At 41.2% G+C, this 16,354-nt stretch overlaps 1 protein-coding gene and 1 long non-coding RNA gene across 4 annotated transcripts in view; one reads left to right on the top strand and one right to left on the bottom strand.

The window, feature by feature from the left end:
• LOC137658497 (adhesive plaque matrix protein-like) overlaps positions 1-16,354 on the top strand; it is a 1,563,467-nt gene that overhangs the window by 1,036,186 nt on the left and 510,927 nt on the right. The gene's annotated exons all lie outside the window — the stretch shown is intronic.
• LOC137658489 (uncharacterized) overlaps positions 591-16,354 on the bottom strand; it is a 38,619-nt gene continuing 22,855 nt past the window's right edge. Inside the window, exons 2-4 of one of the 2 annotated variants that reach the window (XR_011047341.1) lie at positions 3,802-3,885; positions 2,833-3,658; positions 591-2,655 (exon numbers count right to left, since the gene is read on the bottom strand). This is a non-coding gene — a long non-coding RNA (uncharacterized lncRNA). Of the gene's footprint in view, positions 2,656-2,741; positions 3,659-3,801; positions 3,886-16,354 lie in introns of those variants that run through there. The other variant, XR_011047340.1, reaches the window with a different exon arrangement.

The raw sequence follows: 16,354 nt of genomic DNA, 5'->3' as shown, positions 1-16,354 counted from the left end.
TAATTGCCTACTCTTGACATAACTTTAGGAGGGACAGCCAAGAAAATTAATATAAATGGCCCTGCAAAAGAACAAGTAAATAGATGTTTTATATATACAGAAATCAATAATCTATTTAAAAGTACTAGGCATTTCAACACCTAAACGTTACCCTACCCTTTCCGGTAGCAATGAAATAGCAAGCATGAAGAATTAAAACATTGAAGCATCTACTATTTGAATCTTGACTATTTGAGAGCAAAACTTTCCAAGCAGTAATTTAAAAGCTCTATTTGCTGTGTATAAAAATCAGGAAGTAAATATTAAAAAAAAAATCCACTATTTCTATGAAACATATGTTCATATTCCTTCTCTAAGGACTTTACCGACATTTGCACACTATACATTTTAAATTCCATTTTATTTACTTCTACTCCGTGACAGGCCACAGAGTTGACTACCTCAAACCAGGAGCACAGCATTCCTCTTAGGCAATGAACCTCTTTTGGTGTACAGTATCTTCTAACAAAACCTGTTAAATAAAAGACAACCCTATATATATTAAGGTATTTAACATTTATATATACAAGAAAAACGTTCATTATACATAAAAACGTAACTTGACAAAAATTAATGGCAGTCCAAAATAAGCGTAGTGGATGAGTGGTAACAACCGATCTCCATCCGAGCCAAAATCAAAGCGAGCTCAATCAGAAGTGTGCGAGAGAGGGGTAGCGAGCTACCCCACCCAACACCTGCTAAATAGCGGGACGGGTAATTACCCCTCGCTAAATGTCAATGGCTTGTCCTCTCAACTTGACAGAAAGCAATACCCCTAATAAATAGCGTAGGTTTGTATTCCAGTCACGGAACAAACTTGTTATTTAGTCACAAGACCTGCTGATACTGCATTGTATAGCAATTTAATATATATACAGTACTGTACTATCACTTTAGTACTGCGACGACATCGCTAAAGTGAACACACACTTAGGAAGTGTGACTCGCTTCCATTGCCACCTAACTTGTAGCCTTTACTACTAATTTTGTGTACAGTACTGTTAATAAAAGACAAGGTAGTCCTATCATAGTCATTTACAGTATTTATGGTTTTAATATACAGTAAATAATAATAGCCAACTAATAATTTTTGTACAGACGCAGTAACTTCGTGATGCCTGATGCAATCCATAAGGTGTTGACTGGTTGGTGCTTGCATTCATTTAACTAGTAGTATGTATACAGATACATGAACGACAAATCCTTACAACACAGTATGCCTAATAAACATTTAAAGAAATACAGCAATTAGTTTCACCTTTACAAATTTAAGTAGTCATATAGACACTTACAGCGCTAGTATATATTCACCAAAGGGGCACAGTTGGCAAAGTGGATGCAGATGAGCCATACGGCTATAAATGGACGACATTCAAAATGTCTTGATACACTACTATTGTAAATAAAGGAACTACAAAATACTATGCAATAGTTATTTTAATGTCCTATAAAAACACTTTATTTATCAAGTTATTGTATTTTTATTATTCAAAATAACTGACCAACTGCTAAGAATTAATAATTATTAAATTCAGGTAATCTACATATTTCCTTTTAATTTTAAAACCTTAAAATTTACTTAAAGATATCTTACCATTCTGGTACAAGGGGAGGATGATCGTCTATGCCAGTGGTTCTCAACAGCGGTCCATTTGGACCAAGTGGTCCATGGAACAATTACTGGGGGTCCAAAACATTGCGGTCTGTGGTATTTCAGTGGTCCATAGTGCAACTATACTTCAGGACAAATTGTTATATCAATTAAATTTCTATATAATTACATCATGACAAAGTTCAAAGAGGGATTTAAATTAATAGAATGAATTTAATAGAGTTGAAGGGGTTCAGAACTAAAGGTAATTTTGCTGTAGCCATAATTGGCACAACTTACTTTTCTCAAGGATTAATTTCTATCACCACAATTCAACAAATCTAATGTTCATATGTATGGGTACACTTTCAAATGATGGCATGAAACCTTTTAAGCTTAAATTCATCTATATACCAAAACCCCAGGGAAAAAAAAGTGGAATACTTCAGGAAACCATGATAACAGCGACTCAATTATTCAAAACCAGAATACAGTAAGCTGCTGCTTCAGAGCGGGAGTAGGCTAGTCCTTCGTACACCCTGGCCAGACATTTCCAGCAAGCTTTCAGTTTGGCGTTACTTAAAAAATTCCTGGACAACTAAGTCCGCGATGGTGTAACTAAATACTGCATGACATCAGGTCAGGGTCTTTATTGACAGTTACTTCGAGTCACACCATCACTAGTCTGCTGTAATGGGCCTTGCAAGTTTTTGACAAAGTCTTGGTCCATCAGTTGGACGAGCTCAGCGGTGTTCGAAGTAAAGACCACCTCTTGCCAATTAGAATTCTGTACGTTAACTGAGGAGAAGCGTCTTGGAGCAATAACAAGGGTTAGCATGACCTTTAAATCCAACCCTTTGTTCCACAAATAACTTTCAACCTCCTGTACAAGGCAATAATGACACTATTTCAGGAGCAGCTTATTGTCCACACCTCTTTTTTGTACATCCAGTAAACCAGTAGCATATTCAGGTTGTGAAGTGCACAGAGCCTTGCCGACACAAAGCCAGCATGATTAAGATGACCTGTGGTGTTACAGAACAAAATCAGTGTATAGCTGCCCAAGTCAGGAAAAATTATTAGACGGAGTTTTGATATACTTCATATAGTGCAGTTACTATTAATAATGTATATTATCTTTTAAACATCCAATGAAAATTTGAAAAAATTCCATGCACTTAAGATAACTAAAAATTCACAACCTTAGCCTACCCATCCTTTGCTTGACAGCATTCTTCCTGGGCAACAAACCTCTTCTCCTGTATCTTATAAAAAAAAAACTATAGAAAAAAATACTACAGTATTGAATATTATTTATAATCTAAATTATAACTATCATTCAGGTATGATACAGTATTTTAATATTTACATACTGCATGTATGCTAATTAAAACATTCACATTGAGCGTACGTACACTTTAAATTGAGCATATATCATAGAATTTCCCGCAAATGATCATAAACTTACCCATTTCATTCATATTCAAAGCTTATTCCAGCTTGCACCCTTACTGCACGTACCCCTACTGCACGATGTTTTGAGGCTCGTTAAAGAAAAGATTCGTTGCCTCATGGTCCTCATAGGCCAACACCCAAGTAATTATATTCACTGAAAATTGCTGTTTAACCTTGTCAAACCAGCCTTTGCGGGCTTGGTAAAATGCATGCGGAGGATATGTGGTATAGAGACTGGTGGACGGCTGAGGTTCATCTTTAGCAAAATGCCTGGGGGAAAATACTGCTTTTTTTTTCCCCTTAGTGTCCACTGCTTTTCTCTTGTGATTCTAATCCTCTATCCATAGAAAATGGGCATTTACCATTTGGATCATGCCTTTTCCCCTCACCTTTAATACAACCTTCAGTCTATTAGGAGCATAGGCAACCACAACAGCACAAATCACCATCTTGTTCTTCTCCGTATACCAGTAAAATATTCATGTTGCGACGAAGTGCACAGGGCCTTGCACACTTATAAAGCCAGGCTGAATAAGATAACCTGCAGCATTTCCGCAAAAAATCAAATTACACCTCGGGAAGAAAGAAAGGCATAACTAATGGAATGGGGTTTTCAAATATAAATTATGTAAATATTTTTTCAACATCCACAAAATATTCCGATACATTATCTGCATTCAAATGAAGAGAACTTGAAAAAATTATCATTAGCCTACCTGCTCTTTGCTACCTCGAAACCAGGAGCTGTACAGCATTCCTTTAGGGCAATGAACCTCTTCTGGAGTATCTTGTAACAAAACCTGTCAAACAAATAAAAGACAACCCTATATATAATAAGGTATTTAACATTTATATATACAAGAAAAACGTTCATTTATACATAAAAACGCAAGTTGAGACAAAAATTAATGGCAGTCCAAAATAAGCGTAGTGGATGAGTGGTAACAACCGATCTCCATCCGAGCCAAAAGCAAAGCGAGCTCAATCACAAGTGCGCGAGATAGGGGTAGCGAGCTACCCCCCATACCCCCAAGCAAACTAGCGAGATGGGTAGTTAACCCTTGATAAATTTCAACGGCTCATCCTCTCAACTTCACCGAAAGTAATACCAGTAATAAATAGCGTAGATTTGTATTCCAGTCACGGAACAAATTTGTTCTGAAGTCACAAGGCCTGCTGATACTGTAATGTATAATGCTGTAATATATGTACTCTACTATCACTTTAGTACTACGACGACATCGCTCAAGTGATGACACTCTTGGAGAGGTCGACTCGCTACCCTCGCCACCTAACATGTAGCCTTTACTAATTTTGTGTACAAGTTAATAAAAAGACCAGGTACAATCCTATCATCTACAGTATTTATGGTTTTTATATACAGTAAGTATTAAAAGCCAACTAACAATTTTTGTACAGTTCAACGCAGTAACTTCATGATGCCTGAAGCAATCCATAAGGCGTTGACTGGTTGGTACTTGCATTCATTTAACGTTTAGTGTGTATACAGGTACTTGTATGACTAAAATCCTCACAACATAGTATGCCTAATTAACATCTAAAGAAATACAGTAATTAGTTTCACCTTCATATATAAGTACAATAATAGACACTTACAGCACTAGTATTTATAAATATGAATGGAACCATTTGCAACAAAAAGCAACAATTATAATTTACATGAAAATATTCACCAAAGGGGCACAGTTGGCAAGGCGGGTGCAGATAAGCCTTACAATTAGAAATGGACGACCAATGACAATGATCAAGGGACATAACTGCAGGCACGACATGTCTCCACGGACGAAAAAATTCAAAATATCTTAATACAATACTATCGTAAGTAAAGGAACTAAAGTGTCTGCCTTGGTATAGTACTACCGTAAATAAAGAACGAACTTGTCATCGATGCTGTAAATAAAGATTCAAAATGTCTTGATAGAGAACTATCATAATTAAAGGAACTGCAAAATACTATGCAATAGTTATGTTAAGTAATGTACTATAAAATATGTCAGTGGTTTTCAAAAGCAGTCCATCTGGACCAAGTGGTCCATGGAACAATTACTGGGGGTCCAAACAAAAAATTGGGGTCTAGAGTGGTATTTCAGTGGTCCAAAGTGCAATTATACTTCTAGACAACAAATTATATCGATTAAATTTCTATTAATTTAAATTAATAGACTGAATTTATCTGAGTTGAAGGGGTTCAGAACAAAAGGTAATTTTGCTGTAGCTATAATTGGCCCAACTTGCTTGTCTCAAAGATTTATTTCTATCACCACAATGCAACAAATCCAATGTACCTCATATGTATGGGTACACTTTCAAATGATGGCATGAAACCTTATAAACTTAAATTCATCCATATACCAAAAACCCAGGGAAAAAAGTGAAACACTTTAGGAAACCATGATAACAGACAAATTTTTCAATACCAAAATACAGTAAGTAGCTGCTTCAGAGAGGGAGTAGGCTAGTCCTTCGTACACTCTGGCCAGACATTTCCAGCAAGCTTTCAGTGTGGCGTGACACACAAAAAGATTCCTCAACATCAAGTCAGCGACTGTAACTAAAAATACTGCACAACTTCCAGGTCAGGGTCTTTATAGACAGTTACTCAAAGTCACACCATTTCAAGTTTATTACGACGCCCTCATCCATCAGTTGGAAGAGCTCAGCGGTATTCAGAGAGAAGACCACCAATTGCACATTAGAATTCTGTACGTTAACCGAGGACAAGTGTCCTGGAACATTATGAAGAGTGAGCAGGAACTATAAATCAAAAACTTTGTTCCACAAATAACATTCAACCTAATGCACAAGGCAATAATGAAACCAGTTCAGGAGCAGCTTACTCATTGTCCGCTCTTTATTGCACATCCAGTAAACCGGTAGCATATTCATGATGTGATGAAGTGCACAACACCTTGCCGGCACAAAGCCAACACAATTAAGATGAACTGTGGTGTTACAACATAAAATCAGTGTATAACTACCACTACCTGTATTCCCTGAGTGCGAAGCTCTTGAATGACTGTCTGCTAGTTTGGTGAAGATTCTGGGTGCCACGTTGAGCCCGAACGGCATCACTTTGAATGTGTAGGCTTGTGTGCCTAGCTTGAAGCCCAGAAAAGGACGAAAATGCCTTGCTATTGGAACGTGATAGTAGGCATCGGTAAGATCGATGGAGGTGGTGACGGCCCCACGGGGAAGTAAGGTCCGCACCTGCGAGACGGTAAGCATACGGAATTTGTCGCAACGAATGAAGGAATTCAAACGAGACAGGTCCAGGATTACCCTTCGTTTGTCTGAGCCTTTCTTTGGCACGCTGAACAAGCGCCCTTGAAATCTTAAGCAACGTATGCTTTGGATCGCATTCTTTTGTAGCAGATCTGTCGTGAAGGAACATAGTTCTTCTGTTGGCAATTGGTAAAAGCTGTTCGGTGGAGGAGGTCCCTGTATCCAGCTCCACCCTAGTACTTTGGAGATAATGCTGGAAGCCCAATCGCTGAACTTCCAACGGTCTCGAAAAAGGTACAGTCTCCCTCCTACCTGCGTTGTCTCATTGGGTGGAGGATGATTTGCCTCCTCTGCTTCCACGAGTAGACTTTCCCCGGTGGTAACCCCTTCCGCTACCTCGGGCGCGAAAGGCACCCCTGGCACCTCTGTGACGCTGGTAGCCACGGAAGGAGGTCTGAGCCTCATAAATTGGGTTAAAGGCGGGGGAGAAGGACGTGGAGGCGATTTGAGACTGAGGGACCAGGACATATGGCTCTTGCTGCTGGCCCTTTGATGTAGAAGGCTGGGGGCCTTGGGGAGCCGTTGGAACCCTGAATTGGGAAGAGTGGAAAGGCCTCAGTCTCTTCCTACCTCAGATTGGGGAACCAGTCGGCTCATATCTCCTCTTTGGGACGAGGCCCCACCTAACTTTGAGGCTTTGGTTGGCCCTAGCTGCCTCACTAAGGGCCGAGTTAACCAAATCCTCCGGGAAAAGATCCGGGCCCCAAACTGGAGCTTTGATGAGCTCATTAGGCTCGTGCCTAATGGTGGCTTCAGAGAGGACGTGTCGTCGACAACGGGTCCTGGCGCTTGCAAAATCATAGGCGTCAGCCATGAAGTTTTGCAGTGACGACTTAGTGAGGGCCTTAAGGAAGTCCTCCTCGTTGTAAGTGGCAACGGCCAACTCGGAAAGGGTGACCGAATTAATAGATCTGCCGAACCTGCACCTAGAACCAAATTCTAATTTAAGTAGAGATTCTGGGAGTTTGGGAAGCCGTTCGCGGAACTGCGTCGAGGCACAGTCCGGGCTCAACTTACCTACTGAAAAGGTAGCTGGGGCATTCCGCCAACAGTCATTGACCCCGGAAAGAGGAGGAAGGTTAAGTCGGTCTCCCTGAGTTGTGGTAAAGGCTTTTCATCTTTGATAGCCTGGAAGACCGACTCCAGAATCTTGGTCGCACATGGTGTAGGGGTTTGGTCGTCGGCCACAAACATAGTGTACAAACTCTTGTGGGCCGTAATCATGGTGTTCAAACATTGCCACTCATGGAACAGGCGAACCAAGACAGACTGTGCCTGTTCTTTAGGAAAAATGACAGTTTCCTTTGGAACCTTATCTAAACGGATCAGAGCTTCTTCTGTGAGGCGAGCGTAGCCGGGGAAGGGGAATTAGAGACCTGGCGGGTAGAATTTCTAGTCAGTAAGAGGCCGTGTACTGAAACCCTCGATTGACAGCATACCCTCCGAAAAGGGGGCATGCAATGCTAACCTCCAAGGGTTATTCTTATTGAAAGGAGGAAGCTTGGAGGCGTCGGGAATGGGGTACTGCTGTTGAGGAGGTGGTAGCCCCGAACTCATGAGGCCTTGGACTAGGCTCTCCACAGAAGCTATCCTCTCGTGTGATTGCTTCGTATGAGACGATAGTATCGACTCAAAACGAGCAAACAGTTTGTCAGAAAATTCCTCCATGTTAAATGATCCCGCCTGGGGGGGAACAGGTGCCGGAACAGAGACTACCTCTTGAGAGGTTGAGGGCACAGCAATTGGGTCTTGAGAAACTCTAGTGGAGGAGGATTTAGCCTCCGAGGGTGACGATCTCGAAGGGTTGTGGGTTCTATATAGAGACTTGTGAGGAGCCTTCACTTTGGGTGGAACGGGTCGGGAGCTGAGATCAGTCCTGGTTGCCTCAGGAAAACCGCGAAAGGAAGATTGGTCCGAAATAGAAGAGAAAGCCGGGCTAGGGAGAGGAATCCCACCCCGAGAACCACCTGACTCACCTACGTCCCTACCTGCGTCAGGATCATCCAGAGCCATGGGCTCCACATCAAGGTCGAGGGTAGCGACGTCCTCAGTTAGGGTGGCGCCCGTCTCCCCTTGGTCCGGGGCCAGCAAAAGTGAAGCAATGGTCTCGATGATCGGGTCCGCTAGCGCTTTGGGGACCGCAGCTGATGTTTTAGCATTGGGGTAGAGAAGGGAACACCATTCCTCAGAAAGGACATATGGCTGTCTGGCCTTCACGTTGCGGGCGAACCCGCCAACCCAGATCTTGAGGGTAGCTCAGGCTGTTTCCATTTCAAGCTGGGTGCTCTGAAAGAGAACAGTCTATTAGTGAGTGATAAAAAGTGCCAAAGAAAAACTAAAAAGCCCAAGGGCTTCGTAGGCACATATAGGGCATGCAGGAAGTCCATAGGACTGTTGCCTTATAGTACAATATAATAAAAGAGGACATTAAAATGTGACTCCCCATAAATAAGTAATAAAAGTAACTGCACTCACCGATTCAGATGTTAGAGTGGAAACCAATTTGTAGCAGACAGGACAGTTGTCCGGATGCCAAACAGCTAGGTCATCCACTTGAAGAGAGCAGAGAGCGTGCGAACGACACACATTATGGCTGCAGGGTTGGTGGAGAACAGCGACACACACCGTCATCGCACAGCGGACAGTCTGTAAGATAAAAGATACATGAGTCTCTTAAAGGAAAGCAATTAGGGGCCGAAGGTCCCAGTGCTTAAATATTATAAAAGTTACTATCATGATATAAAAGTTGAATATATATAGCTGTATAGATATATATAATATATATATATATATATATATATATATATATATATATATATATATATATATATATATACATATATATATATAATATATATATATATATATATATATATATATTCAACCGCTGATAAAACTATCCATATAAGTGCCTAACATATGAATGAAGGCAAATAGGGGACCCTGGGGGGTCCGGGGGTTAAATATTATAAAAGTTACTATCATGATATAAAAGTTGAATATATATAGCTGTATAGATATATAATATATATATATATATATATATATATATATATATATATATATATATATATATATATATATATATATATATATATATATATATATATATATATATATATATATATATATAATATATATATATATATATATTCAACCGCTGATAAAACTATCCATATAAGTGCCTAACATATGAATGAAGGCAAATAGGGGACCCTGGGGGATCCGGGGGTTATAAGTCATACATCAAATAAATGATAAAAATTATTCATGTATAATGCCTTAATAATTGAATGAAGGCAAATTAGGGGACCCCCCAGGGGACCCTGGTGTTTAAAAAATCAAATAACAGCTTTACTTGATTATAAAATTATTAAATCAACTTAAATTAATGAATTAAATTAAGTCAAACCTATTCGTGATCATATCATGGAAGGCAAGGTCGAGAACTAGGATCGTATATAATAGAAAAGGTGACTAAAATATAAAGGGAATCCAAGTAATAATGAATAACGTTGGCTCCGGGGCTCAACTAAAAAAAACTCGACCGAATGCTAATGAATAAAAGCTACTCCCGGGGATCCCGTAATGATATTATTTTAGTTGTATTATTGCCCGAAGAGCTCTGCTCCACATGGGCTTGGACTGAGTCTTTTTTCTTTTTGTAAATCTTTGTATGTAAATATTTTTTGTCCAATAAACATTATTATTATTATTATTATTATTATTATTATTATTATTACATATATATATATATATATATCTATATGAGGTCCGTGAGGTGCGTGACAGAGGGCCGGGGGGATCTTAAAAGGGTCCGTGAAGTGCGGGACCAAGCGGGAGAAGCCCGTACACAACTTAATATTAAATAACATAACAAGGTACCACAGAACGAGTCGAGACTCCCCGCCGATCGTCGCCAAACGAGCGACGGAAAGAAACGACTACGACCGGGTAGAGTAGTGGGGAAACGTAATGTACGTTAATGAATAATAATAGAATGCCTCACAGAACAACGGGAAACCGCCCGTGCAAAGCGGATGCCCCCGGGAGGGGAACATAGGCGCATATAAGATATCGGCGGGAGGCTAGGAGTAGGTGGCTACGAGACGATATCAGGTATACCAACCTGCCAGACACACGAGTGATATGATCACGTGGAAAGGTTAAAAACTCTATAAAAAACATAACACGTGGTAAATATGAGAGGAAGGCATGCTGGATGATAATAATAATAAAATTAGCTAGAAATCAATCGTAAAACAAACGAGGGCGCGAACAAGAGACAGAAAGGAACAAGCCTGGCGGCGCTAGGAGTAGGCAGGGATACCAACAGAACACAGGGTCAGTGAAGTGCTAACAAAATGAAAACTAAATTGTAATAACTGACTCATGAAAGCCCCTCGAACTAATGCAATCATACGAATGACGTTAAAATAGTAAGCGAGTCCGTGGCGTGCGAACGTAAATAAGCTAAGATATGATATGTGGAAAAGAATGCCGATGGCGATCAGGCATGCCAACCTCCAATATACGCACATGAATATGAAATAACTTATCATAAAACAGGACAATATAAAATTGATACGGTGTGTGAACCGTGGAGATCCGTAAAGTTCACAACGAGAAACAATCAGTATGGAGGACTAATTGGAAATTGTTAGAACGAACGAGAGAGAGAGAGGAAGGAGCCTGTACCGAGGGAGACCCAGCAAGGTCGTGAATAAAAACTGAATAATATAAACCAAAACAGACAAGGCTCCCTCCAAAATCTCAAAACTCATAGCCCTGGTACTTAACTTAGATGTAGTGACAGTGGAGTCGGACATCTTGAGGTAAATCCAGAGAAAAACAGCGAAATGTAAGCACAACACAAAGTATTGTTATCACACTGCGTGCTAAAAAGGAGTGACGTCACTGGCGTGGGTTGGTTAGTAGTAGTACGAGGTTGAACGGCGCCTAGCTGTTCGGGGATTTTGACAGGAGACATCTAAATGGTGCGAGGCCTCTGGTTGTGATTTATCGTGCCCCAGTATCATATCGACACCTTATACAGGTGAGCGAGCTGGGTTCAACCTGGCATTCCCATGCAATTTTTTCTCTGGTAATATATAGCAGTTATATACCTTAGAAATAGTGCTAAAGGAGCATTTCACTGGCCGACACGGGTCGGAGCCCAGAAAACTGCTTTTTCCCAGAAGACTTGTCCACTGCTTTTCTCTTGTGATGCTATTCCTCTATCCATAGAAAATGAGCATTTTCCATTTGGATCATGCCTTTTCCCCTCACCATTAAAACAACCATCTTACTGTAATATTGGAGCATTGGCAGCCACAGCAGCACAAATCCTCTTCATGTTCTTCTCCATGTACCAGTAGAATATTCATGTTGCGAAGAAGTGCACGGGGCCTTGCACACTTATAAAGCCAGGCCGAATAAGATGAACTGCAGCGTGTCTGCAAAAATTCACACCTCGGGAAGAAAGAAAAAGGCATAAGTATTAGAATGGGGTTTTCAAATATTTCATGAAATACAGTTATAATAAATTATGTACAAATATTTTTTTCAACATCCAAAAAATATTCCAATACATTACCGGCATTCAAATTAAGAGAAACTGAAAATATTCACACCATTTGCCTACCTGCCCTTTGCTGCCTCAAAACCAGGAGCTCAGCATTCCTCTTGGGCAATGAACCTTTTCTGGAATATCTTCTAACTTGTCAAACAAATAAAAACAAACCCTATTGAATGCTACAGACAAAGGAATGGCGGCCGGTAGTAGTACGGATAGGTACACCGGGTACCTAGATAACGGCTCGCCTTTACTTCGCCATTCTTCCCCCTTAAAGAGTTAGATCTATTCGGAGTGAAGATTGTTGTGTCGTACCTAAAAATACATCCCAATATTATGCAATATCCTTAAAGTTATATTAAGGATACTCGTGCCAGGAGTTAGAATTCTGGAGACCTTCGGTTAATTCTCTGGGAGTATCATTGTAGTAAACATCCCTTAGAAAGCTACCAAAAGGAACCTTCCATCAGGACGACATGGTTATCTCACTTTGCTCAAAATCCGTTATATAATACATTATTTAACATTTATGATAAGCATGCATGCTGCAGCTACAAGAATGAAGGAAAGCAAATATTTGATCATTTCACAAATGTTCATGAACTTAACAGCTTTATCTGTACTTGAAATTTGCTCTAGCTTGTCACACAGAAACACTTATAAGAAAACTTACAACATTATATATATATATATATATATATATATATATAAATATATATATATATATATATATATATATATATATATATATATATATATATATATATATATATAAAAACTAAAATGTGTTCATTTATATATGAGAAAACAGTTTATTCATATAAATCATAAAAGAAAAATGATATTTTCATAATAAAATAAATTTTTGAATATACTTACCCGCTGGTTATATAAAAGAGCTGAAGTCCCTGACGCCAGGGCAGAAAATTCAAATCTCGCGCTATCGAAGATACGCCAGGTGTACCAACCGCACCCTAGCGGTAGAACAGGTGGAACTACACACCAACTCCAGTTCTTCCATGCCTCATAGCCATACCATAGGTAGTCTCTAGAGGGGAGGAGGGAGGGTGTTAAATTTATATAACCAGCGGGAAGTATATTCAAAAATTTATTTTATTATGAAAATATCATTTTTAAATATAAAACTTACCCGCTGGTTATATAAAAGAGCTGATTGACACCCCTTGGTGGCGGGTCAGAGACAGCTACATACAGAAAATTCACTTAAGGGTTACATACAATAAACTTAAGCAGTTCTCACCTGATAAGGAAGCTGACAGCAATGATACTCTGCCTCATTTCGTCCGCTATCCTTAAGAGATCCAGTAATCCACTCGGGCTGAAAATCTCTAGGAGCTGTCAAACGGTACAAACACCTATAACATGACAGGACCTCAACCAATACCCTTGTTCCGGGTGCACTCAAGGAACAAATTGACCACCTAGCCAAATCAAAGATTGCGGAAGACTGACGCCCAATCTCCACAAACAACCATAAAAAACGAGTTCCAAGAGATAGAAAAGGGGTATTAGGAAAAAAGGGAACGTAGTGGTAGATCATTCACCTACTATCGCATTAGCAGCTATAAAAGGACCCAACGTAAAAAGGTCCTCATAGCGAGTCTGAACATTCTTCAAATAATGGGATGCAAAAACAGACTTACTTCTCCAAAATGTTGTATCCATCAGACTTTGCAGAGAACGGTTCTGTTTAAAGGCCACTGAGGTCGCTACCGCTCTGACTTCATGTGTCTTGACTTTGAGGAGCCTCTGATCCGACTCATCACACTGAGCATGAGCTTCTCGAATCAACAATCTAACGAAAAAAGACAAGGCATTCTTGGACATGGGCATCGAGGGTTTCCGAACTGCACACCACAGAGCGTCTGAGTTACCTCTCAGATTCTTAGTTCTGTCCACATAACACCGTAGAGCTCTAACTGGACAGAGAACCCTTTCCAATTCATCGCCAGCCAAATCCGAAAGGTTAGAAATCTCGAAGGATTTGGGCCATGGTCGAGAAGGGTTTTCGTTCTTGGCCAGAAACCCCAGTTGCAAAGAACAAATGGCTTTCCCATTCCGAAAACCAATGTTCTTGCTTAAAGCGTGAACTTCACTAACTCTTTTCGCAGTGGCGAGGGTAACTAGAAAAAGGGTTTTCAAGGTTAAGTCCTTAAATGAAGCCGAGTGTAAAGGCTCAAATCTGTCACTCATGAGAAATTTAAGGACAACATCCAAATTCCAGGCGATGGGAGCAGTTTGAATCATCTTGGTCGTATCAAAAGACCTAAGTAAATCTCGTAGATCCTTATTATCAGAAAGGTCTAGGTTCCTGTGTCGAAAAACCGTCGCCAACATACTCCTGTAACCTTTAATAGTTGATGACGAGAAGTTATGCTTAGTTTTAAGGTCCAAGAAAAAATCTGCTATTTGGGAAAGCGATGTACTGGAAGAGGAAATTGCGTTAGTTCTACACCATTCCCTGAACAACTCCCACTTGGACTGATACACCTTGATGGTTGAAGACCTTCTTGCCCTTGCAATTGCCTTGGCTGCCTTCTTCGAAAATCCTCTAGCTCTAGCGAGTTTTTCGATAGTCTGAAGGCAGTCAGACGTAGAGCTCGGAGGTTTTGATGATTTCGGGCCAAGTGAGGTTGTCTGAGAAGATCGGGTCTCATGGGAAGGCTTCTCGGGACATCCACCATCCATTCCAGTACCTCTGGAAACCAGCTCCTTGACGGCCAGAACGGAGCTATCAGTGTCATTCTGGTCTCCTCGTGTGAAACGAACTTCTGAATCACTTTGTAAAGGATCTTGAACGGAGGAAAGGCATAAACCTCCATGTGTGACCAGTTCATCAGAAAAGCGTCTATGTGAAAAGCTTCGGGATCTGGAACCGGAGAGCAGTAACACTCTAGTCGTTTGGTCTTCGCGGTGGCAAAGAGATCCACGAGAGGTCGACCCCATAACCGCCACAGACTCTTGCAGATGTCCGGGTGCAGAATCCATTCTGTGGAGAGAACCTGACCTTTCCTGCTGAGTCTGTCTGCGCTCACATTGTTGACTCCCTGGATGAACCGCGTCAAAAGAGTCACCTTCCTTTCCTCCGCCCAGATGAGGAGCAGTCTTGCAATCTCGAACAGAGGCCAAGAGTGGGTCCCGCCTTGTTTCGCAATATAGGCCAGAGCTGTCGTGCTGTCCGAATTGACTTGGACTACCTTGCCCCTGATCTGCTTTTCGAAGCCGATGAGAGCCAGATGAATAGCTAAAAGCTCTTTTTGATTGATGTGGAGAGAGGTTTGCTCCACCGTCCAAGTCCCCGAAAGTTCCTGCTTCTCTAGAGTGGCTCCCCATCCCGAGTTGGAGGCGTCGCAACACAACACGAGGTTTGGGTTCCTCTGAAGTAAAGACAAGCCTTCTTTCAGTCTGGGCTCGTTGTTCCACCATTGAAGATGAGACTTGATGGAAGTCGAGATGGGAATGCAATCCCTGTCGAGGCTGTCCCCTTTCTTCCAATGGCGGTTGAGATGAAACTGAAGAGGACGCAAGAACAACTTCCCCAGGGTCACGAACTTCTCTAACGACGAGAGAGTCCCCAGAAGGCTCATCCAATCTCTGACGGAGCAAAGATCTCTCTTCAGGAACGTTTGTACTTTTAGGAGGGCTGCTTGGATTCTCACCGACGACGGAAAAGCCCGAAAACTCCGACTGTGAATCTCCATCCCCAAATAAAGAATCTCCTGGGATGGAATGAGTTGTGATTTTTTCGAGCTCACCAGGAGACCCAGTTCTCTGGAGAGATCCAAAGTCATCTTGAGGTCCTTCAAACAACAATCGGCTGAGGAGGATCTTATCAGCCAATCGTCCAGATACAGAGAGGCCCTGATTCCCCTCGAATGCAGCATGCTTGCCACGTTCAGCATGATCTTGGTGAACAATAGAGGAGCCGTGCAAAGTCCGAAACAAAGAGCCCTGAACTGGAAGACCTTGTTTCCGTCCATGAACCTCAGATAACGTCTGCAGCTGGGATGAATCGGAAGGTGGAAATAGGCATCCTGAAGATCTAAAGAGACCATCCAATCGTCCTTCCTCACAGCTGCCAGAACTGTTTTCTGAGTCTCCATGGTGAACGTCGAGTTTTGGACGTAACCATTGAGCACACTTACGTCCAGAACCGGTCTCCACCCCCCGGAACTCTTGGGTACTAGAAAAAGGCGGTTGTAAAACCCCGGAGACGTAACATCTTGCACTTCCTCTATTGCTCGTTTCTCTAATAAAAGAGACATCTGTAGAAGCATGGCTTGTTTCTTGGGACCCTCTCTGTATTTGGGCGAAAGATCCACTGGATCTGTGACTAAAGGAGGATTGGTCAGGAAGGGGATCTTGTAGCC

Source organism: Palaemon carinicauda, chromosome 19, assembly GCF_036898095.1.
Source record: "Palaemon carinicauda isolate YSFRI2023 chromosome 19, ASM3689809v2, whole genome shotgun sequence".
NCBI classification, from domain to species: domain Eukaryota; kingdom Metazoa; phylum Arthropoda; class Malacostraca; order Decapoda; family Palaemonidae; genus Palaemon; species Palaemon carinicauda.
The sequence above is the reverse complement of the archived record's forward strand: the minus strand, read 5'-3'. Positions and strand labels throughout refer to the sequence as shown.